Here is a 23,677-nt window from a genome sequence, read left to right as displayed (position 1 = left end):
GTCATCTGAAGTCTTCTGAAACAGCAATTTGTTTTAGTAGAATGCCTATTTCTAACTGAAATTGGAAGCCTTAAGTTTGACTTGCATGTCCCAAGGGCTAATAACAGGCCTTCACTTAAGTATGATGCTTTGCCTGAAATCAGGAAAATGTCGTAATCATTTCAGATGATTTATTTTAAATGCTCCTGAAAAGAGCATACAGCTATGTACTGTGCAGTTAGTGATATAAATATTATTCCTGTAAAAACTGCTAGGGATTGTGAATAAAAACTGTACCAAAAAGCTTGTCTGTGGAATGTGAACCTCTGGCATGTGATAAAGCAGATCTTTTAACTACTACAATTTTAGAATTTGCTTGCAGTCACAATTTTGTACTAGTCATGTCAAATGTAATAGTGTGGAAGAGGAAAACAAGTGAATGTATTGTTGAATTTAAGTACCATCATTGTTTTAACTAACGCATAATATATTGCAAAATAAAACAGCTACTAAGCAGAAGACTAAAGTAATAGTGTTCAAGGGAACAAAGGAAATACTCTATAACACATAAATATAAATCATTTTAAGTAAAGTGTTACACCCTCTAGCTCCAAGTGTTATACCCTCTTGCTCCAATGACTAACTTAACACATGATGTGATAATTGGCCAAGACTTTCCCCAATTTAAAAAGCTATGGAAGTTATGGGGGAAGGTTCAACCAGATATATTACCAGAAATACATAACACCAGTAAAGGAAAGGAAGCAGTGACAGAAAGTAAAATAATTTAAAGCATGTCTCTGGGTGGAAGATTTAGCTAACTCTGACACTAAGCATTGCTGCAAGGCAGACCTCTTGAAGACAATGGGATCAGAATCAGGGAAGAAAAGTCAAAAAAATCCAGGGGACATCAGGGACACTTTTAAAGTGCTATTGCTAGAGAAACATTGACAGAAATCAGAATCAGAGCATATGAATTAATTTGCATTAGTAAGTAGTCTATAACTCTTAATTATTGTCATCATTCATTATTAAGTATAATTCATCTTTCCTCCAAAGTCAGTAGTTAGTTTTAGGAGGGATTAGGGAGGGGCTAAATTTGAGTCAAGTCACTCAGGGCGTCCATGAAAATCAAATCAGACAGAGAGGAGGTATGCTGCAAGGTTCTACCTCTTAAAAAACAGTACAGAGACTGACTGAGAAGGTAAATCTTGCCAAAATACAATGGTAGTTAAAAGAAACCAATGTGAAGACTGACAAGGAAGAGCCCACAATTTAGAATATGCTAAAGGAAGTAGGTATAGGAGCTGAAGATGGAGCAGATGAACATCATGGTAATGGGAAAGGGAGAGAGGAACCTGAAGAGATGATACTCAAGCTTCTTCCTGCTACACCAAAGCAGAAAGCCAGTCAGAAACATAAACAGGACTCTTAAGAATACAGAAAATTAGAAAACAAGAAAAATATCAGTGATGATAATGAGAAATGCCCTTACGCCTTATGGAAGCAAATTATATTCATGAGCGGCCTTTACTATGGGATGAACTAGATGAAAAGGAAAAATAAAAACTGTAGGTGTATTTATAGTTGAGGCTATGTATCCGCTTCATTTCAGAATACTAATGAAAATAATTCTGATTTGATTGATAAATATGCATATTACTCCAGTGAAGCCATGCCGATTTTCTGAACATCCAGTGGGAGGACAATACCGCTAAGTACAGCTATAGAAAATATAAGGAGAATAGAGGAGTCACCAAAGAAATAAAATACCCCTCTCCTCCTTCATGCTGTTTCTTTGAGTTAAAAAATGACATTTTAAGGGTAACCAAATAAATACTAAATCAGATGTTACTTCCTTTGCTAATTAAAACACCTGGAATGAAGTTAGCACATAGTCATATTTTGGAAGGTTATTCAGAATGATTATTTAGAGGGTAAGATGAGAATTAACCTTTTAGCTAGGTGCTACTGACTTCACATTATGAATGACATAATGAGCATCTGTGCAGTGCACCTATCCCCAAGTTTTAAAACCCCTTGACCAATCTTATAGAAGACTAAAGAAATGGGTAAGAAAAGCTGGGACAAACTGCTTCCGTATATCTTCTCTTTGATTAAGGGAAGTGTGGCATTCTCAACTGGATTTTAAACAAGTTTGATATGTTGTATAGCAGGCATTCCTGAAGTTTGCTTCCTATAGCAAAGCTACCATGGGAAAAGGAAAACTGCCATCTTTAGAAGTGTGAAGAAACATTTTCAGTAGTTCAGGGCAGGTTAAAACTATTATGCCTTGTTGTGTTTTTCGGCTTTTCCTGGTTAGGGGTCGCCACAGCGGAATTCCGGTCCGCTAATGATTGGCAGTAGATTTTTACGTGCCGAATTGCCAGCTCTGACGCACAACGTTCAACGAAGGTACACTCATTCACACATGTCTCCACACAGAAGACACTCTAGCTGAGAATCAAACAGGATAGCATCTTACTGTGAGGTGACAATGCTACCGCAGCACCACCACCGCAATAGGTTAAAACTATTATGCCTGTAGCAAGAAAATGCATGGAGAGAATCCAGGAAACTCTATTGGACAGTAAATAAAAATGTTTGCCTCAGGGAATTCAAGACAGATGATAAAGTACTTGTGTTAATACACTCTGCTAAAAATGAGTTTAAGAAAAGTTGCAAGGACTATTTCAAATCACATAGAAAGTAAGTGAAGTGCATTATAAGGTAAGAGATACAGCTAAAGGGGAATCAAACACTTACTGCCTCAATCAGCCTCACTTTTTCCCTTTTTACATGGGATCAGGGTGTCACATCAAAATGATTCAATTTGATAAAATTACCTAGAGCCAGTGATTACATTGAGAGTGGCTATATCAGATAAATATTCTGAAATCTCAGGTAGAATCTGAAGATTGTGTGCTAAGTGCATTTTCAGGAGAAGGTAAGTCCAAAAAGGCATGTCCTGATATCTTTATTCATGTCTGAAAAACAGGAAGCAAAACCATTATACTTGTAAGGGCTTATTTGCAAAATTTCTATTTTTGTTTATTTATTTATTATTTACCATTGTAGTGTTGACCTTAGTTGGCCATTTACAGGCAATTCCCAGGTGAGTACATCACAATGTGATGGAGCAGTAAAGTTATATATAGTGTAATAGAGAAATACAATGATACATATCTGTGCAAAATTTAGAGATCTTTGCAAACTTTTGTGTACAACAAATTGAAAGGTAAGTTACACCCAAGGTGGATATGAGAGCAAGTATTACATATGTTGTTACGTGGGATTCTATTTGAGTCCATTGTTTCAAACTAGCCAAATTAACAAGCTTATTTAAACTAGTAGGAGAAAGGGAAAAAGAGAGAAAAGAGATGAGAGAATAAAGAAGATTAAGGAATGTGTAAAGATTTCTACAGAGTTCCCAGGATGACTATATGCAGGTGAAGGAGTGGACAAAAAAGGAAAGGTATTGAGATTTAAGTGATGTGATTAGTGGCATGGAATGAACCTTTGTATCTACGTGAGTCATAAGTTCAGTACTAAACTCTGTGTATGTGAGGAATTCTCTTAGGTGGATTGGTAGAGATTCCCATATTTTAGGGGTTAGAGTGGAGACAGAATGATTGGTGCAGTATAGTTTAGTTGCAGGTATGGCAAGTCTGGGGGGGGGTGATTGTCAGATATGCATTGGGTTGTATAGTGAAGCCTTAGAAAACATTCTGTGTACTACAAGTGAGAATGAGTGAGAATAAGCATGTTATAGATGAGGGAGCAGGAGGTCAGACCTTTGTCTGACAGTAAGGCATCTGGTTTAGAGAAAGTTGTGCAGTGGTGTTCTTGATGAGATGAGTTTGTGAAAAATGCCATATTTTTGGGAGATTTGTGAGATGATTGCATTTTCTTTGATTGTATGATAATGATAGGCAGTGGATATTCTAGCTGGGCAGGTGGAATTCCTTTGCTAAGGCTATCAAACAGGTATAGAGTTTTCAATTCCTGAAAAGTACTGAGTTCATGTTCTTGTGTGTGTTTTTTAATGTATTTCTAAAACTTAAGCTCTGAGTCAAGCTAGACCCCCATGCAGTTGTTTCTATTGGTGAACTGTTTATATCTGTGATCTGAAGAGTACAGGGATCTTCAACTAAGCCTTTGATGTGTGCCGAATAGCAATAATTTTTCTTTCAAAGGGGTTGGAAGCCATTGACTGAGTGAATAAAGGTAATTTTGAAGCTGGGTTTGTATCGCAGGGTGATACTGGTTGGATCTGATGATGACCATGTCGTCAACGTGAGAACGAATGTTACAATAAAGCTTTTTGTTCACTAAAGTTGTGGCTTTTTTGCTTCTGGTGGTCCAAGTTCTACCTTGTTAGTGGATTCTTTATTGGTTGGTATGTTTTTTCCAATTCATCCTGTGGGGACATTTCATGTTATCAACCTGTAATATGATTGGAACATGTGGTAGGTTATGAGGGAGTTTATGAATTAATATGAAGAAAAGAAAATATGCAAGGATGGATCCTTGAGGGATACTTTAAGGTGCACTGCTGTATTAGAGAAGGATGTTAATAATTTTACTTTAAAGGATCAGTTGAAAATGGAGGGTATGGAGTCCTCACTAATGACAATTTCTATTAGTTTGTCTACTAGCAATGAGTTGTCAGTTAGGGTGAATGTTTTTGGTAACTGTATGAAGACAGTCCTGGTAAGGTCTCGTTTGTCCAAGTTGCTCAGGATTTCATCAATTAGGATCAAAATGGCTGTCATGGTATTGGAACTTCCACCCCAAGAACCTGTGGTGCTTTTAGAGAGGATATGATATTATTATGAAATTATCCAGTAGAACTCATTTAATGCATCACAGTACAGAGACCACGAATGGTGAAAGAGTATATTTGAAACCATATTGGATACCAGAATCCGAATGCCAAGTAGTCTAGGAAGAGGTGCAGAAAATGCTTAAACTTGGGGTTCTATAGAAATCCTAAACTGAGTGGAATAGGGTGATTGTACTACTCTCAAAGCCTGTTGGGTCTAAAAAGATTCAGAATGTTATATCCATCCATCCACAATCCTTTTTTTCCACATTTATGCACATGGTGTCGGAATGTCACTTAAACAATGACAGTCATCTAGAGCTGAGGTTTACACTGCTGAATAGCATATCTAAATTTGATTCCTATTTGATTTCCCCTCTTGGCTAAATTGGATAATTTGATAGAAATATTAAGCAAGACTATCAACACATATTTTTGTACATGGCATTTTCTATATGTAAATGTTTAAATTTCTGTTTATTTTGCACATGCCACTGGTGTTATTCTTTGTACATTTGTTCCTGCTTTGTGGTCCAGGTTGTGGCAGAAAAAGGGTCATGGTCATCTCACCCAGTTAAATGCATGAATGAATGAATAAATAAATACAGTCCTGTAAATGCTGGACCTAACCAAAGAATACCAACAAATTCCACTAGCCTCAGAAAAAAAATAGATTCTCCCTGGGCCTCCACTGGAAAAGGACCTGTGTCCAGTCGGACTTTCCCAGTAAACAAATGTTAAATAAAATAAATAAATACATAAATAAATAGATTCCACTTCTGAGTCATGCCTGTTTTGTCTCCACAAAACAGCGACAACTTTGCAGAAGCTGATGGACAAGATCTTAACACTCCATAACAGATATTCCGCAGCCAACCTGGATGACATCAATATTTTCAGAAGAATGGGACAACCAGCTCCAAAAAAGCCCATGCCATTTTGAATTCCTTGCATCAAGTAACACTGATTGCTAGCAAAGCCAAGGGCAAGTCAGCCATGGTGGAAGCCTGTTATTTGGGTTGTATCACATATTAAGGAATAATGAAACCACAGGCTGTAAACGATGAGGCATAACTAAACTGTCACATACCAGCCAACTGGCAGGTTAAATCTTTTTATGCCTCTTGACCTTTTATCACAGATTTACCCCTGACTTTGCCACTCTCTTACCCCCGACTAACATTACCAAGGGTTAGGTTAATTGAAAGCTCAATGGACAGCTGAGGAGGAACACATCTTCAGGAAATAGAATAGTCTGCTGTGTTCAAAAGCTATTCTGCTGTCCTGATATTTCCTCACTTCTGCAAACAGATCCAGGTGCACTCCTATGCCTCTGAAATAGGTGTCAGTGCAGTATTGTCCCAAACAGTAAAATGGGAGGAGGACAGGCCCACATATTATATCCAAAGAAAGCTCAGAAATGCTGAGAAATGCAATTTGACAATAGAGGAAGAGTCTCTGGTGACCAAATAGGACCTCATCACCCTCAAGAACAACCTGCTAGGAAGAAAAATTGTATTTGTTACAGACAATGCTTTTATTGAGGTATTTTCAGAGAGAAAGACAGTAACTTTAATCTCTCTGTTTGGAAATTGATACTTCAGCCCTAAAACTTTAGAATTAAACATTTTCCAGGCTACAGCTAACTTAATACTGATTGGCTATCTCTGTCATATTTCCCATGAACTTTGGCTCAAACTACTGGCTCTGTCCTATGGAAGGGGTCAGGTGATATAGTGATGGCTTGGAAACTGTCTGTTAAGGCAAATACGACAAAACAAACAGGAAAAGGCAGGAAGGTAATGGGAATCAGCTGCAAGAAGAGGTATTTCAGGACCACTACTCTGTTAAAAGTTTGCTTTCCTGACATGCTAGTGAAGAGCAGAGAAAAATTCAGAAGGATCTTTGTGGAGTACCAATATAAGTCAAATGGAGATCCTGAAGGAAAGATTCCAGAGGGATGTCCTTGATAATAATATGATGGAAGATTTGTGTCCTGTATGTTAAGTCTTGCAGAACTGTAGTTTATTTGTTTTTGTTTTTTGCTTTGTTTTCATTCTCATCATCATCATAATCAACATCATCATTTTGCTTGTTTTACTATTTGAATTACTTTCTTGAATAGATAACAAGACTGGGAGCTTCAAAATTAGGCTAGTATGGTGAAGCATTTATTAGGCTAGTATGGTGAAGCATTTATTAGGCTAGTATGGTGAAGCATTTATTAGGCTAGTATGGTGAAGCATTTATTTTGTTTTGTCATTTTTATTTTGTTTGCAAGAAGATGATTTTTGTTTATATATATATATATATATATATATATATATATATATATATATATATACAGAGAGAGAGAGAGAAAGATCTCTTCATATATATTGTGTATATAGTGTAATATATACATACATATGCACGCACGCACACACACACACACACACACACACACACACACACACCAATATATATAAAGAATTATTGATACATTAAGTGAGCAACAAACAAAAGATTGACCGAAACATGCCAACAAGTCATTATATCAGCAACATAAATTACTAAAATCCAGTACATCAAAAAAAGGCAACAAATTTCATTTCCCAATGTACTATCAATAACCCTAACAACCACTGACCTCAAATTTGAATGTTAAGGAAAGTTTTTTTTTTAAAGTGAGGTCCACATTTAGGGTTAGAGTTAGCAGGCATTACTAATGTGGAGCAGGTGGGCAAACCGCCCACCTTAATAATGCATGCTAACCCTAACACTAACCCTGATGCTAACCCTAGCCATGAACCTTACCTTAAAAAAAAACCTTACCACACACACACAAGCATATAAATACACACACACATTGTCACCAACATATCCCTTATCCTATATCTAAAAGATATACATTCACACATACACTACACCTATCCCTTTAATTTTCCCCTACTTATGAACCCCTCACATTTGTTGGCCAACATAATATTGCCCAATCCAACACTTAGACAAACTGCCCTTCACACAGTATATATATATATATATATATATATATATATATATATATATATATATATATATATATATATATATATATATATATATATATATATATATATATATGTATGTATGTATATATATATATATATATATATATATATATATATATATATATATATGTATGTATATATATATATATATATATATATATATATATATATATATATATATATATATATGTGTGTGTGTATATATATATATATATTTATATATATATATATATATAAATATATATATATATATATATATATATATATATATATATATATATATATATATATATATATATATATATATATATATATATATATATATATATATATATATATATATATATATATATATATATATATATATATATATATATATATATATATATATATATATATATATATATATATATATATATATATATATATGAATACATGCATTTGAGTGAATAACCTTTCTTCGATCGGGTATAACACTGACTGGAAATGTCGAATTTTGCTGTCGCGAATGGTCGGAATGCCGATCAAAACACTGAATTTGACATTTCCGACCGCTCTACCACCTAAACAAGCACTGCCATGGGTCAAAAAGGGGGAGGGGGTATTTTGCGTTTTGCTTACATTGTGATTGCAATTATGTGAATTCATGGAACTGCTGTCGAACATTTTCCAATCGGCCATCTACCGGCCGAAAAAATGCATGTATTCCATATATTTATATATATATATATATATATATATATATATATATATATACACACACACACACACACACACACATACACTTTACTTACAGAAAACACTCAAGTAAAAGATGAGTGCTTTACTTGAAATTGTTAGACTGCTCTTCTTCCCCACAATTGGTTCAAAATGTAATTAAGGTAATTAGGTAAGGAAGGAATCGTACTGAAGCCCTCAGCATACGGTGGCGGTAGGTGTAGCATAGCATTCCCAAGCAACTGCCCCAGGGTCACATTAACATTGTAAATGACATTCTGTTGTTAATTTTCTAATTTTCTAAAAAGTGTCTGGTCTGCTAATGTCTAGAGACCAGAGGAATATCCTTGTGCCTTAATTTATATGCTGATTCATTCATATGTGCAGACTATTCTTTTTGCACAAATGCATTTGAAGAACGTACTTATGACTCAAAGGTAAGGGTATTCAGACAGTATTTATTATATATATCACCTTCCAGGGCTGGTACAGAGTATTGCTCTTTTAAGGAGGTATGAATAAGACAAATATAAACATCCCAATATATACTTCCTTTAGGTACAATCAAATGCATGTTTGAAAAAAGTAAACCATGCAATGAAAACAATTGTGTTGCAATTTAAGTATTTATTGTTTACTTGACAATTCTGTCACAGTAATGTCATGCAAAATTCTAATTTAAATTTGTACTCAGCAACAGCAAATTGCTCAAATGAAAAAGTGCATGGTTCTTTGAGTGCATCTCATTCAATGTATAACTTTTGCAAATAATGAAGCCATTACCAATTGTGTCCATCTGTCCATCTACAGCCCTTTTTCTCATTTTTGCACATACTAGAATCAAGGCTTATACAACTGGGGGCTAGCCCTGCTGTGGTAATTCTTCCACACCACACACTCCTACCACACATTCAAATCTATGGCCAATTTAGAGTGTCCAATCCACCTACTACATTTCTTTGGAATGTGGGAGGAAACTGGAGCACCCAGAGGAAATCCACGCGAACACAGGAAGGACATGCATATGTTGACTTATTTATTCTGCATGAGGAAAGATTCATATTTAGTGAAAATTAGCATGTGTTGTTTCTCTTGATTTGATTGATTAAGAAGTGTTGACAGCATACTTACTAATGACCCACACTGATAGTATTGCTTTGCACAAATCTCTATAAGGAACTTATGATATCATCTGATTCACAGAGGCAATTGGTATATCAAAAATTAAAACAGCATTCAGCTGTGCAATGCAAATTCCTTACAGTCCTTGTTTGCAGGGCTACATACAATAATGTTAGGACAGGTAATCTGTGGAAATGACACTAATGGATCAGTAGCCCCCTTTATGTACTCGTAGCACTTTTCATCGTGATATGTAGTGTTTTTGCCAACCATATTTTAAGGTGCACTCTTAGTATCTTTTATGCTCTCATTGCATCTGCAGATTGATTTGAATACTACTTCAATATGTCTCCTTGCAATAGGAACGTTATTTCAGGGGTACTGTGTCATATACAAAGTATATGGAGGACCTGAAGATGTAATGCTAAGCTGATCTTAACATAACTCAACACTTCAGTACTGAAATTCTTTGCAGCAAATAAGTGTAGTATTAAGGGTTTTCTGTCACTTTACTTCTATAAGGTGGCTTCATGGAATTTCATTGCGTATTACCTATGATGTCATGTTAATTTGTTAGGATATGCAGCTATACAGAATGATTATGGTGGAGTTTTAGGGTGAAAATGGAAGAAAAGTTATGGTGCCTTGTTAAAATTCCTTCAGACTGAGATGCAGTCAAAAAAGAAAAACAAAAAAAAGATTGTTCTTCATGGTTGGGTATTCTGAGAGCCATAAAATATTCTAAAGATGCAGAAGATGCAACTCTTGGCAAACAGTATGATTTAAGCCAAAATGCTGTTTGGAATGCTATGTGTATTTTGCCTGGATTATTTGAAAATATATTTATAATACATTTAGTTTTATTGAGGGTATATTTGTATTATTCTATGTGTTTTATATATATATATATATATATATATATATATATATATATATATATATATATATATATATATTAATAAGTGGCGGCTGGTGACTTAAAAATTAAATGTAAACCCTCCATGTTTTTTTCCAAAATTGTCATTTTGCAGAGGGATTATTAGGGGGAGAGCAATATTCTGAGCCAAAATTGGGGACAGTTGAGAGGTCTGGATATTCCTAATTCTATAAAGTGATTTATTTGCATGTACCTCTCAACCTCTTAATGCAGGAAATCTGGACAAGGCCAAATATATTGGGGGAACATACAAAAAGTACTAAAAATTGCTCTTGCATAAACTCAAGACAGTTGATAGAATAACAGATCTTGCTTTAGCATGCATTTTTGTGAAGGTTATGACGTCTGAAACTCAGTGTCTGTCATATTTAGTGACTTCATTCCTAAATGATTTGCCAGAAAACTACAAATTTTATGAGGAACAAATCAAAAATAAGAAACAAAAATCTAGACAGTTGAGAGGTATAGTTCAGCCGGGGCTGCCTTTGAGCTTTCTGCCCTTTCCCCCTCACAAAATCAGGGTCGAATGGAGCCTCCCCCTTGCAGCCATTCCATTGTCCCACTCCTCAGTTATTTTGCCCCATTTACCATAAACACTGTAATGTGCATACTGATTTACTTCTGCGATGATTTGGATTTCATTTGAAAGTTTTATTTTGCATTTTACAGCGCAAACACTAATAGATATCTGCTAAACAAAGCAATGCAGTCTCACAATGAAAATAGACTTAGCATTAAAACTTTTCTGCCCTTGAAACTCACATTCATTGAAACAGCATTGAAACCTACATTCATGGGCTGTTTTCAAATCATAGGCCCCTTGAACACGAAACATACACGTGCTCTTTGATACAACTTCCTGATTGTATTAAATTATATTGCTTGTACAATACAATACAGTTGTTAGAGGGCATTTTAAATTTATTGTTTTGAACATTTTTCCAGTAAACAATGAAACAAAATGCATGCACCAATAATGACAAAACTGCCCAGTTCAGAACATTTCCATCATAAAAGTCTACTCAAACTTCTACAGTCCACCAGTATCAGTAAATATGCACTATCTCTGAAGTAAAAGTAATCTAAATTCCACATTAAAGAAATCTGTAACTAATGAAGAGGTTGCTGCTAGCAAGCACCTTTATATGTCATTGTTTCATCTACAAATAACGTGCCTTTTGCCCTTGAGGAATAAATTACCTATGTTGCATAAAAAAAATTATAAGCTAGTAATATCGCAATAGGGAATGGATGGCAAACTGATAACAGGTTCATAGTTACTAGGTATCTTTGCCATAAAGGACTGCAGCATCCACCCCCTTTACAACACAGTACAGTATGAGCAATGCATCTACCTACTGTGGGAGTAAAACCCACATACTTCTTCATCAAAAGAAAGTGCACTACCTGTTGTACTATTAACAATGCAAGCTGACTCAGCATAAGCAGCACTAAACTTTTGTTCCCCTGCAGCTCTCAGCTCTTTGTAAAATCTACTCGACACTCAGCTGTATCTCTGAACTTTGCAGCACAAGAAATCTAGAAAAAGCCAAAATTTATTTTTGGGGGCGGCAAAAGCCCAAAAACCAGAGACACATTTGAAACATTGCTTGTATAATGTTGGAAAGTTGCTAAAATAAAATACTGTGTTGCCACCATACATTTCACTGCCAAGTCTTAAACCCAGAACCCTGGGCAAAACAGTCAGAGCAACATACCACTATGCCAAATCAGCTGTTTTGTGAAAGACAGGAAGATGAACTTAAATGGCTACCATTTAGAGAATTCCGTTCTCACCATAGCTGTCAACTTCTTAGCACAAAACACCTGAACAAAGCCAATAATGGGGGATAGCAACCCCAAACATATTCAACGAATTCAGTTTTCATCATAGCTCTCAACCTTATCACAAAAAACTTGTACAAAGCCAATAATAGGGGGATACAGTCCAAAAAATATGGACAAATTTCAAATACCCATGTTATAAACTTAGAAAATTGCTAGAATAAAAGGTTTTGTGTTACCATGTACATTCTGAAGAATATGAAGTCTGAAATTCAAATGCCTGTTATTTTTATTTATTTAACATCTGTTAACCAGGAAAGTCTGACTTGGAACAAAAGCCACTTTTCAGCAGAGGCCCAGGGAGAAACACTGCAGACACATGCTTTTGTAAGATGGAAGGACATGCAGACTCCACACAAGGCACCCAAACCAAGAATTAAACCAGAGATCCTATAGTTGTCAGGCAACAATGCTACCAGTGCACCACTGCACTACTGACTGTGCAATGAAAAACAAACCTATAGAAACCACAGATTTTATGAGGAACAGAGCAAATATGAGATGGGAGGACATGCAGACTGCACACAGAAGGCACCCCAGCCAAGAATCAAACCAGAGAACCTGTAATTGTCCAACAATAATGCTACCAGTGCACTACTGCACTACTGACTGTGCAAGGAAAAACAAACATACAGAAACCACAGATTTTATGAGGAACAGAACAAATATGAGGCAAAAGTCTGCAAACTTTTTTTACAAAAGGTGGTGGTTAGGGAATTCAGGGCCTTGCCACTTACTTCCAAGGTACAGAGTTCAAGCCTGATGTATTCTCTACCCACAACTATGTGTTCTCTTTCTCTGTAGCCACCAGTATATAGCAACTGGGGCATTTCACACACACGAGTAAATCCTCCTTGGTCTACTCCTAACCCACGCAAGCTAATGGTTGGGTTTCCAGTCCTCCTGGTAGGTTTCTCAGCCTGCCGACGATGCTGGTTTCCCACGAGAGTAGGCTGGAAGCCCCAGCCTGCTGATGATGTAGTCTGGTGTTGTTCTGTTCCGTGGTCATCATCACCATAAAGATTTCTGGGCTGCAGGTCAGAGATGCCATTCTTCCTTAACCAGACTGCCTAGCAGAGCAGTCTAAAGCTCCGAAAGAGAGTGCCAAGAACTCGAAGCACGCATGCGTGGAGTTCCAGGACTCATTTGTTTTGTTTCATTTCTCTTTTCGGCTTAGTTTCTAGGTGAGGGGTTTTCCTTTTCTTCTTGGTTTCTAGGTGGGGGGTGGGGCTGCAGTCCTGCAGTCCTATAGCACGAGCCGCCCCTGATTGGCATTAATGTATTGTATTTACAGTATATTGTAATATGAGGTCACATTTCACATTTGTATATGTATCTTCTATTCTTATAACTTTTCTCCCCAGGCTCCCAGTGAATATGGATACAATTATCCAGTCAGACATTCCTGGTAAACAAATGTCAGTAAATAATTCAATAATAAATAATAAATGAAAGATATACAGACTGGTGCTTTAATGAATAGATAAAAATGTCATGTAATTAAAATAAAATGGCACCTTAAGAATCAGAATGAGCTGAGCAAACTGATAAGCTTAATCCAACACCTAAAGAAATTATTATATGAAGGGAGTTAGAAAAGAAAGAAAAATAAAACCTCAGCATATTTTAAAACACTTGATGAAGTAAAGGATTTTTAAATGCATGAAAGGTACATAAAGCTTTATCTCCTGGTCTAATGAAAGTAAAATTTAATTTTTGTGAGATGTCACTGACCATGATGACTAATTTTAACACTGTATACAATATATACACTGTGCAGTCAAGCAATTCCACTGGTTATTTCAATTAAACAAATAGCACTGTTTATTCAATATCTTGCAATACTGGTTTAATAATGGTATAAAATGAACTTCAATAAGCACCACATAAATCAATAGTTAATCTGTGTTCACAAAGTTTTCTTGATGTTGACTTATTAGACTGATGAAATAGATTGGAAAAAGAGGTTATAGGTTCAATACTGTCACAGAAGCTAGACTGCCCTCCTACTGAAAAGGGCATGCATGCTTTATTTTCCTGTAGCTTCTAGCTACAAATGCTCTTTGCACTTCTGGACTAGTAAGCCAACATAGTGATGTCTAGTGATAGTCTTATGAAGTCAGTTACTTCCAGTCTAACAACAGTCAAAAGCAGTATGGCTTTTATATATATTTTATATGTAAGAATCTAAGTGTAAGTTTATCGTTCTCAGTACTCTCTGCAAAAAATAAATCCACTATATAAATTGATAAGTACAATTTGTAAACAAGTGATTTTCATAAACATATTTTTATACATAAGTTTCTGTTATTTTCTTGTGATCCCTCAAATAACCTCTCAGAATGAAGATATTATTATTGGAGGGGGAAATCTTCAATCTTCCTTCTCATTGAGTAGCTTAGCAAAACTGACAGTTTCCCATAATAAACAGTCCCCGGGATTCATGAAGCTCGGCGCAAGGACGGTGGTAGGCTTGCGCCGACAGTGCAGCGTGAAGATGGGGCAGTAGCGCCAAATGCATATTAATGAAAGCATGCTGCTGCCACAGCCACGTGCAAAGGAAAGGAGTGCGAGTGCATAGGGAGTGTCGAAGTGCCACACGGAGGCATGGAAATGGCAGCTGTTGACATGCAACCTAAAATACTTGCATATAACAAGTTGCAAGATATTTAATCACATCTGTCCATGTCCATGGATACTGAAACATATGCAAAACATGCAAGAAAGTTCCTGCAAACACAAAGTGAAGAAGCAAACACAAATGCATGGTATGGAATAACGAGTCCCTATCCCACGAACAAATGACATGGAAGACCGTGTGGCCGTAGTCCAACACAGTTTAAATAGCTATACTAAGTGGAAGTGAAATGAATCCTATGTTAGCGAGCTGCCAGTAGGTACGTTCAGCCCAATGGTGAGGGTCACCAGCTGACCCATAAGGTAAGGGAGGGTACACAGCTGGGCAGATGTGTCAATAACAAAAAACACGATAAATGTAGATATCTAGCGACCGTACGTCCGAATCATATCCCACAAGGCATGTAATAGTCACATACAAAAGGTATGTCCGTATTTCACATACCAAATGTGATAGGAAATAGAATAAGCATGTAAACGAAACAGAAGGAGCATATAAACAGCTACAACAATAAGGAAACATGTAGGCTGAAAGGAACAGTATTATCCGTACTGTCGACTTTGGGGACGTGTTGTCCAGTACAGTCAGATATGTGTATGGAATATATCCCTTCCTGGACATAGGAAAAGGTGGCATCCTACCAATGAGTAGAACAGGCTGCCAAAATCTGGAAATCAGCGGTACAAGCCAAACTTGTCAGGATGTGTCACAGTTGAACGGATAGTACCCGGGTATACCAACCATGTAATGAAAGTTAAGTATGGGCATATACCTATGTGCATGATGTATAGCATGTGGAAAGCAAACATGGTAGGGTAGTCCACACAACCATACAGGTACCTGACACATGTAGGGTATTCAATGTGTTACTCTGGCAGTGTCATGGGCCAACAACCAAAACAGTGATGTAAGGGGTGTGAGGACTCTGTGTGTGTGTGGGGGGGTGGGTAATGGTACAATCCTCCAAGGTGATACTGTGTCGTATGCAGAAAAGGTGAATGGGGGAGCAGTGGGTGAAGCTGAAAGAAACACAAACACATGTATAAACAGCTGCAATACAAGCAGACAGGCCATACTGTAGAACACAATCCCACAAACATATGACTATTGAAATGCGCTATACAAATCGATAGACATGTCACTGGCACATATCCACAGATTGGTCCTGATGGAACTGGCCATAACAAATGCAACACACCTGGATGCATAATGGACTACCCAGCATCCCCTCCACATCACACAACCTGCTCCCGTACCTGAATGTCCACCAAATCCAGCCATACTTGGCCTACTGGTTTGGTGCAGCCACAGCTACACATAGTGACCACTATGCATATGTAGTAGGTAGTGTCACCCTAGGCAGTTGCAGGATTGCACACTATGTATCCCTTGCATGTAAAATCCTCAGCACATTTTCATAACTCCAAAAAGATGCTCGTTATTTCGCTTGTTGTGGATCGGTCCAATTTTCCTCATGGGATACGTAAGCTGTGTAAACATTAGAATGGAAGACACGAAGTCCAGTCCAGTAGATATCTGGACACAAGTTGGAATGTGCATTAGAGGTGCATGACACAGTCCAGCCCTAAGTGGTCATGCATAACCTACCACCCAGGATCAAACACCTGCCCGTGATGTATGTGTCCCGACATGAATAAGCGGGAGAATATATTGCACACATTCACATAGTGGCACATGGTATAAGGGTGATGAAGGCACTGACATAAACAGGATACCCTTGATCCACTGTGTGAGGGACAATTAATGTGTGTGTAGGTGTGACCTGACCAACAATGGTACAATGCCAAATGTCTTGTGACAGTAGGAATTAACTATGCACCATACTGCATGTAGCAGTTGCCTAAAGCGGTCACGTCAGGATAGAATAAATGTAAGTCATACAAGAAACAGGCAAACAACAAAAGTGCCAAAGGTATAAGGCTTACAGCTAGGAAACAAATGACTGTTCTAAACCTGCAGTGACCGTGGCTATGTGTTGGCCCAAAAAATCTGGTGTCCGCAGTAGGGTTGTCATCTGTCCCGCTTTGTGAGGGATAGTCCATCGTTGGACAGTTGTGTCCTGACAAAAGACATTTCAGATGGCAAATGTCCTGGGATTGTAGGACATAATTATGTCCCATATGTTATGTAAAAGTAGCAGAAAATAATTATTGCAGTATCTACAATACCTAAATGTTACAAAAAACAGAATAAGCAAATAAACTGCTACAACAATAGGCTTTTATGTCGGCAAATAAGTAAAGTTCTATCCATTGTACTGACCATGGGTATGTGTCAGCATGTAAAACCAGGCGTGTTCCGAAAATGTCCCATCTTGGCCATGTGAAAAGGTGCCAACCGTTGTCACGGGAATACAGCACAACCCCTACATATGACAATGTCAACGATACCAATGGTCAGAGCATTCACACAGTAACTGGCCAGACCCTTAAAAAATCACAAAGCCAGTGCCCTTTGGGAGAAAGGTGTTGAATGAGAATGACTACTCACAACAATGAAGAGTACTAGATGCATTTAATTGCAGACAATTAGTAGTATTACGAATCTGTCAACATGTTCCAAGTTAATAGTACTAATATGGTAAAAGTGTCCATGATTGTCCCTGAGTTGTCATAGCCTTGTCCCTGTCACTGTAGACATGAGTCCCTGCCTATCAGAGAGGTCTGTACATGGAAGTACACCAACCAACTGTCCCAGCTGTTGACTAGACTATTGCATACCTGTAGTGATTTCATAACAGATGTCCAGAATAATATTCATTGTATGTATAAATTAATGAAATAGTCAAATGGGAAGGGAAACCACCCCCCCAACCTGCATTATGTAGTGGAACCACTCCCCTCCCTAAATTATGTAGCGCTGACCCAATAATGTGGTCAGAGGTGCCCAAACACCTGCATCGGTAAACACAGGTAGACTGTGAAACTCTGGACTAACTCTGGCCATGTGCTACGTCTGATCTTTGAACAGCACCAGGGCAGTGCTAGTCACCAGTCGGCCAAGCCTAAACCCAAACCAGCACATGAAAACCTTGACAATCCAACATGCGTATGTGGGAGGACTATAAGCGTAAGGGTTATTAATATCCTTGGAGTGAGTAGACTCGCAGCATGGGTCTAGAGCAGTAGGAAACAGGGAATGTCCAAATTGTAGTACTGCAGTTTTCCCAGCAGGAGAATGGATGCCTGCTGTGTAAGGGAAGCGGTGAGGCATATGTCAGAGTAGCTATGAACCATGGGTATACATATAAATGAGCCAGAACACCAATAGTGTAGTGGTTACAGCATCCGACCAACGTAAAGACATTCCCGGTGCAAGTACAACTATAGGACATATTAATTGTGTAATAAAAACCTCAGTGTTGTAAAGCCAACAGTTATACATGTAAAGGTGACCGCGTTCGCATGGGTCCATTAACCGGATTCCATCAAAGTGGTACTGTCATAAGGAATAAGGCACATGTAATCCTAAAGACGTGCCTGTAAACATATGTAACTCAGAATAAGTAGATGCAAGTGAGCCTGCGCGGGTGTATGCAGCTATTAGCATAGCAAATGTATGTTGTCTTCTACAGCTGTACCTTTCATATATATATATATATAGTTATATAGATGTGTGTATAGAGAAATATCCACAGACATAACAGAAATATGCAATTATATAGCTACATATCTATCTATCTATATATATATATATATATATATATATATATATATATATATATATATATATATATATATATATATATATATATATATATATATATATATATATAATATATAGATATGTATATATATATATATATATATACACACATATATATAGATATGTTAGGAACGCTGAAAGACGAAAGCAAACATAAGGGCTGTGAAGGGAATCCAGAGCAAGTTAGGAATTATGAAGTGCTCGCAGTGTATGTCACATAAAGCTGCACAAGTGTGGGTAGAGCACCACTCTCCACACCAGAGGCAGGGCTATGCCAGTGACCATAACATCGTTGAATTGCTATGTCAACATTGTAAACAGATGGAATGTAGGACATGTTGCGACCACCTACACTTGTAACACGCAAATTGTTCATAATGCATAACACCAGGAAAGGCACGTATGTGCAAATATTAATGGATGGTGAGCCTGTGAATACATGAGGCGGTACAAAATGTGTGTAGGGCCCCAACGCTCATGAGAGGGCAATGTGTAAAGGTGTGTCATGGCTGCGATATCAGGTGTATAATGTCTGTTATGCGGGGAAACTCAACACAGGTGTGCAGGAGAAACCATGGATATTAGAGTATGGACACAGGACTGATAGGGTATGTTGTGCCGGGTGCAATGGAGTGACCCGTGGAGGTCAGCTAGTAGGGTTACCACCATTTCAAATGCTCAAAGTGGGACATTTTATGTAGAAATGTCAGATTTGCAGGACAAAACATACCCATGACCAGTACAAATTATAGAACTTCACCTTTCTGCCAAAATAAAAGCTTATTCGTCTAGCATTTGAGTTGCTTATGCTATTTCATATCATATGTAGGTGTTTCAGAGAAAAAATAACTGTTTTATGAAACTATAAAAGAAAACGTAGGAAATATTTTCGTACAATAATCTCAGGACACCTGCCATTTTGTCAGTTTTTCGCAGGACACAACTGCCCAAAGCGGGACTGTCCCTCACAAAGTGGGACAGGTGGTAACCCTAGCTAGTACGTAGTTGTGATTCCCAGATAGAGCATCATTTGCGTGGAGACATGCGTGAATGGGTGTATCATTGTCGGACATTGTGCGTCAGGTCTGGCAGCACGGCACGTAAAACCTATATGCCACCCATGAGCGGAACAGAGTTCTGCTGTGACAACCCCAAACCGGGAAAAGCAGAAAGACACAACTACATGAAGACAACAATTTGTCGACATACAGTCACAGTAACACAAACACACATCCTTTCAACAGTAATAATATGAATGTATACAGAAACAAACACAGTAGCAGGAATAATAGGCTGCGCATATGAGGAATAGGTCGAATGACACTATCAGAACCCAGCTAGCAGCGGCACCCTAGACATGAAAAACCTGCGACATCTGTCCGCTGCACAACGTGCAATATACTGAGCACAAGTTCACCGGAGTGAAGTGCCGGTGTCAGAATGACTAAGGCAATAGTATGCTGTTGAAGCAGGGATAAAACCAATACGCATGTGTAAGTGTCCATGTCCGGGAAATGTATAGGTTAACGGACATACATATGTATATATAGATAAAAACATATATATATAAATAGCTATAATAATTGACACACACATATATATCCATACGGACATATATAAATATATATATATATATATATATATACACACACACACACACACACACACACACACACACACACACACACACACACACACACACACACACACATACACATGGATATACTACGGATATATATAGATAGATATATATACACAAACAACAGGTAGTGATATATACACACACACAAAACAAACTATATGTTAGTGTAGATATACACATTCACATAAATAGGTTACTTCAAAGCAATTAGGGGTAACATATTTACAGCCCGGGCATTTGTGACTGGGAGGTCCAATAAAGAAACATTGTACCCCCCACATCACCCAGCTAGGCCGGACAGACATACAAACAGGCAATACAGATCAATACACTTCCGCTTTCCAAAACACCAGTAGGAAAGGACCAGTGGGAGAGTTCTGCAAGGTCTACACTTTAAACATGGATAACGGTGTCCCTTGCGGGACCCCAAAACTTCAGGGTACGTGTGAACCTGTAGTCATCGATGCGAGCAGGATGTAGGTGTACATGGAACAGTAGGTTGTGCAAGTGTGATAAGACATGGGTTGACAAAACGTACGACATGTGTCCCGAGATGGAGAGAGTGGGCAATGTGTAGGGGTGTGCTCATACCCCAGCTGCGCTCGCAGTAAGTATTTGTCACGACTGCTGTAGAGGGGTGCCAGGTAGATGGACCATGGGTATGCATTAATGGGCCTAAGTGTGCAGGTGCTGGTTGGCAGAGATGTAGTAGACCCGCCCAGTGGAAGTCATTAATATTCCTATGTGGGCATAGCATACACCTACACCTCCCAAACCTGAAGAGCACATCTACCGGATAGTTTGTAAACCATCAGGGAATACATAGAGACCTACACAGTGCAATGTACCCGAGTAGCATGGACGTCCATAGTTATGTATCTGAATGTAACAAAGTCCAAATAAACACTGTCAGAACTACTGATATTAGGTGAACAGGTGGCGGAATACAGGTAATAACAGATGACAACATGTATGAGTCATAAGCAGCATGTACCTCGACAAACGTGAATGAATACATATGTTCTGTGACTGTGACTGTGAATGTGTCTGGTTAATAGAACCAATCATCTAAATGTGTCCCACAGGGTGTTATGCATTGTTCCTGATATGGTGTTCAGTCACATCCATTGGTATGTGAGTTCTGCTACTGACGGAAAGTGCATAAGTTGCTGACCACTTCAGGTAGATGATAGCATAATAGAAGAGGTTAAACACCCATATGCCTGTGAGGGACACACCCGTCTGGGCAGTTTTGTCTTGCAAAACGACAGATATGGCACATGGCCTGTGCATACCTTTCAACTGTCCCTGATTTTCACAGATGTCCCTGATTTCGATCCAAATGTCAACTCTGTCCCTCTTAATCCCTCCTAAAACTAGTGACTTTTGGAGGAAAGGTGGTGAATTTCACTTAATGAATAATGACAATAATTAAGAGTTACAAACTCCTTTTACTTCAGAAAATGTGTATTAATTCATATGCTCTTATTCTGTCAGTGTATCAAGTTAATAGCACTAATATTTTAAAGTTGTCCCTGATTGTCCCTGTTTTTTCCTGACTTGTCCCTGATTCTGTTGAAATTTGTCCCCAATTGGTTGAGAGGTCTGGGCCTGTGAGTTTGGGAATGGAGGCTATATAGTGTGTGTAGTGGTGTCAGACATCAATTTGTTGTATCAGTAACAGCTACATGTAATAGGAAACAGTATTATCAATTATAATGCTACATAAATAACCTTAACATATGCAAACCGTGGAGGTCGTCCGTTTACTACTGGCTGTGGCTCAGACCTCTCAACCAATTGGGGACAAATTGCAAGAGAATCACGGATAAGTCAAGTAAACACAAGGACAATCAGGGACACATTTAAAGTATTAGAGCTATTAACTGGAAACATTGACAGAATCAGAGCATATGAATTAATACACATTTTCTGAAGTAAAAGAAGTTTGTAACTCTTACTTATTGTCATTATTCATTAAGTGTAATTCACCACCTTTCCTCCAAACGTCACTAGTTTTAGGAGGGATTAAGAGGGACAGAGTTAAAATATGATTCAAAATCAGGGACGGCCTGTAAATCAGGGACAGTTGAGAGGTATGCTGTTGGTATGTGTTGCCTCGACACATGTGATAGCTCTACATATAGGGTCAATAGGTCCGCCACCAGTCTGAACGGCCAAAGTGGAACCTGGTCTGTAGAACTGTCAGATGTACCAGGGCAGAACATACATACAGCCATGCATAGTACAGAAATATACATATCGGAGCAAATCAAAGCATAGTCTAGCAGCAGTATAGTTGCTTATGCTACTACATATGACATATCGACGTGTCAGGTATACAACACCTGTAACAAGCAACCAGTACACACCTATAACATGAGAAGGTCCCCTAATCAGGACAGTTGCAATGGCTAGGGTATTGTCCATACCACTCAACTGTCCCTGAATGTCAGGCACGTCCCTGAGTTTGACTGAAAGTCTAACTGTGTCCCTCTTAATCCCTCCTAAATGTAGTGGCTGTTGAAGGAAAGGTGGTGAATTACACTCACTGACTAATGACAATAAGTAAGAGTTATAAACAACTGTTACATCACAATATGAGTATTATGTCATATGCTCTGATTCTGTCAATGTGTCAAGTTAATAGCACTACATTTGTAAATGTGTCCCTGTTTTTCATGACCTGTCCCTGAGTCTGCAGAAATGTGTCCCCGATTGGTGGAGAGTTCTGGTATTGTCACATGTGATGTGTGATGAGGGACTGTCCCATGCAAAGTGGGAAAGGTGTCACTCCTACAGTCTCCCATCGTGCAATCTGAAAGGTGGTCAACATGCAGTTGGTATGCGGTAACATGGCTCTGCAGACCACTGCATTAACAAACTCAAGCCACATGTCAGCATTGCAGAGTATCGGTTCCCATGTATCAGGCAGATGGGAGCAGATCATATGAGGAACACGCATATAATATGATTACATCACTGGACAGGCCGCTGAGTCCGTACAGTCGAACGGCTGCCGTCGCAAAATGGTTACACATACCCGATACTGTAGTCATGTAGTTCAATGTAATACGCATCACAAGGGATCGCACACACCTAGCGTGAGTGACAAATGTATGCGGACATGTCAGAGAACGCACGTCTGTAAGCGTGTTTGTCTACCAGTATGCCAGTAGTGCCCTGTCAAAGAAATGTGGAGTGTAAACGTGTATAA

This window comes from Protopterus annectens, chromosome 1.part0 (genome assembly GCF_019279795.1).
Source record: "Protopterus annectens isolate FY-2018-M chromosome 1.part0, PAN1.0, whole genome shotgun sequence".
Taxonomy (NCBI): Eukaryota; Metazoa; Chordata; order Ceratodontiformes; family Protopteridae; genus Protopterus; species Protopterus annectens.
This window is presented reverse-complemented; position numbering follows the sequence as displayed.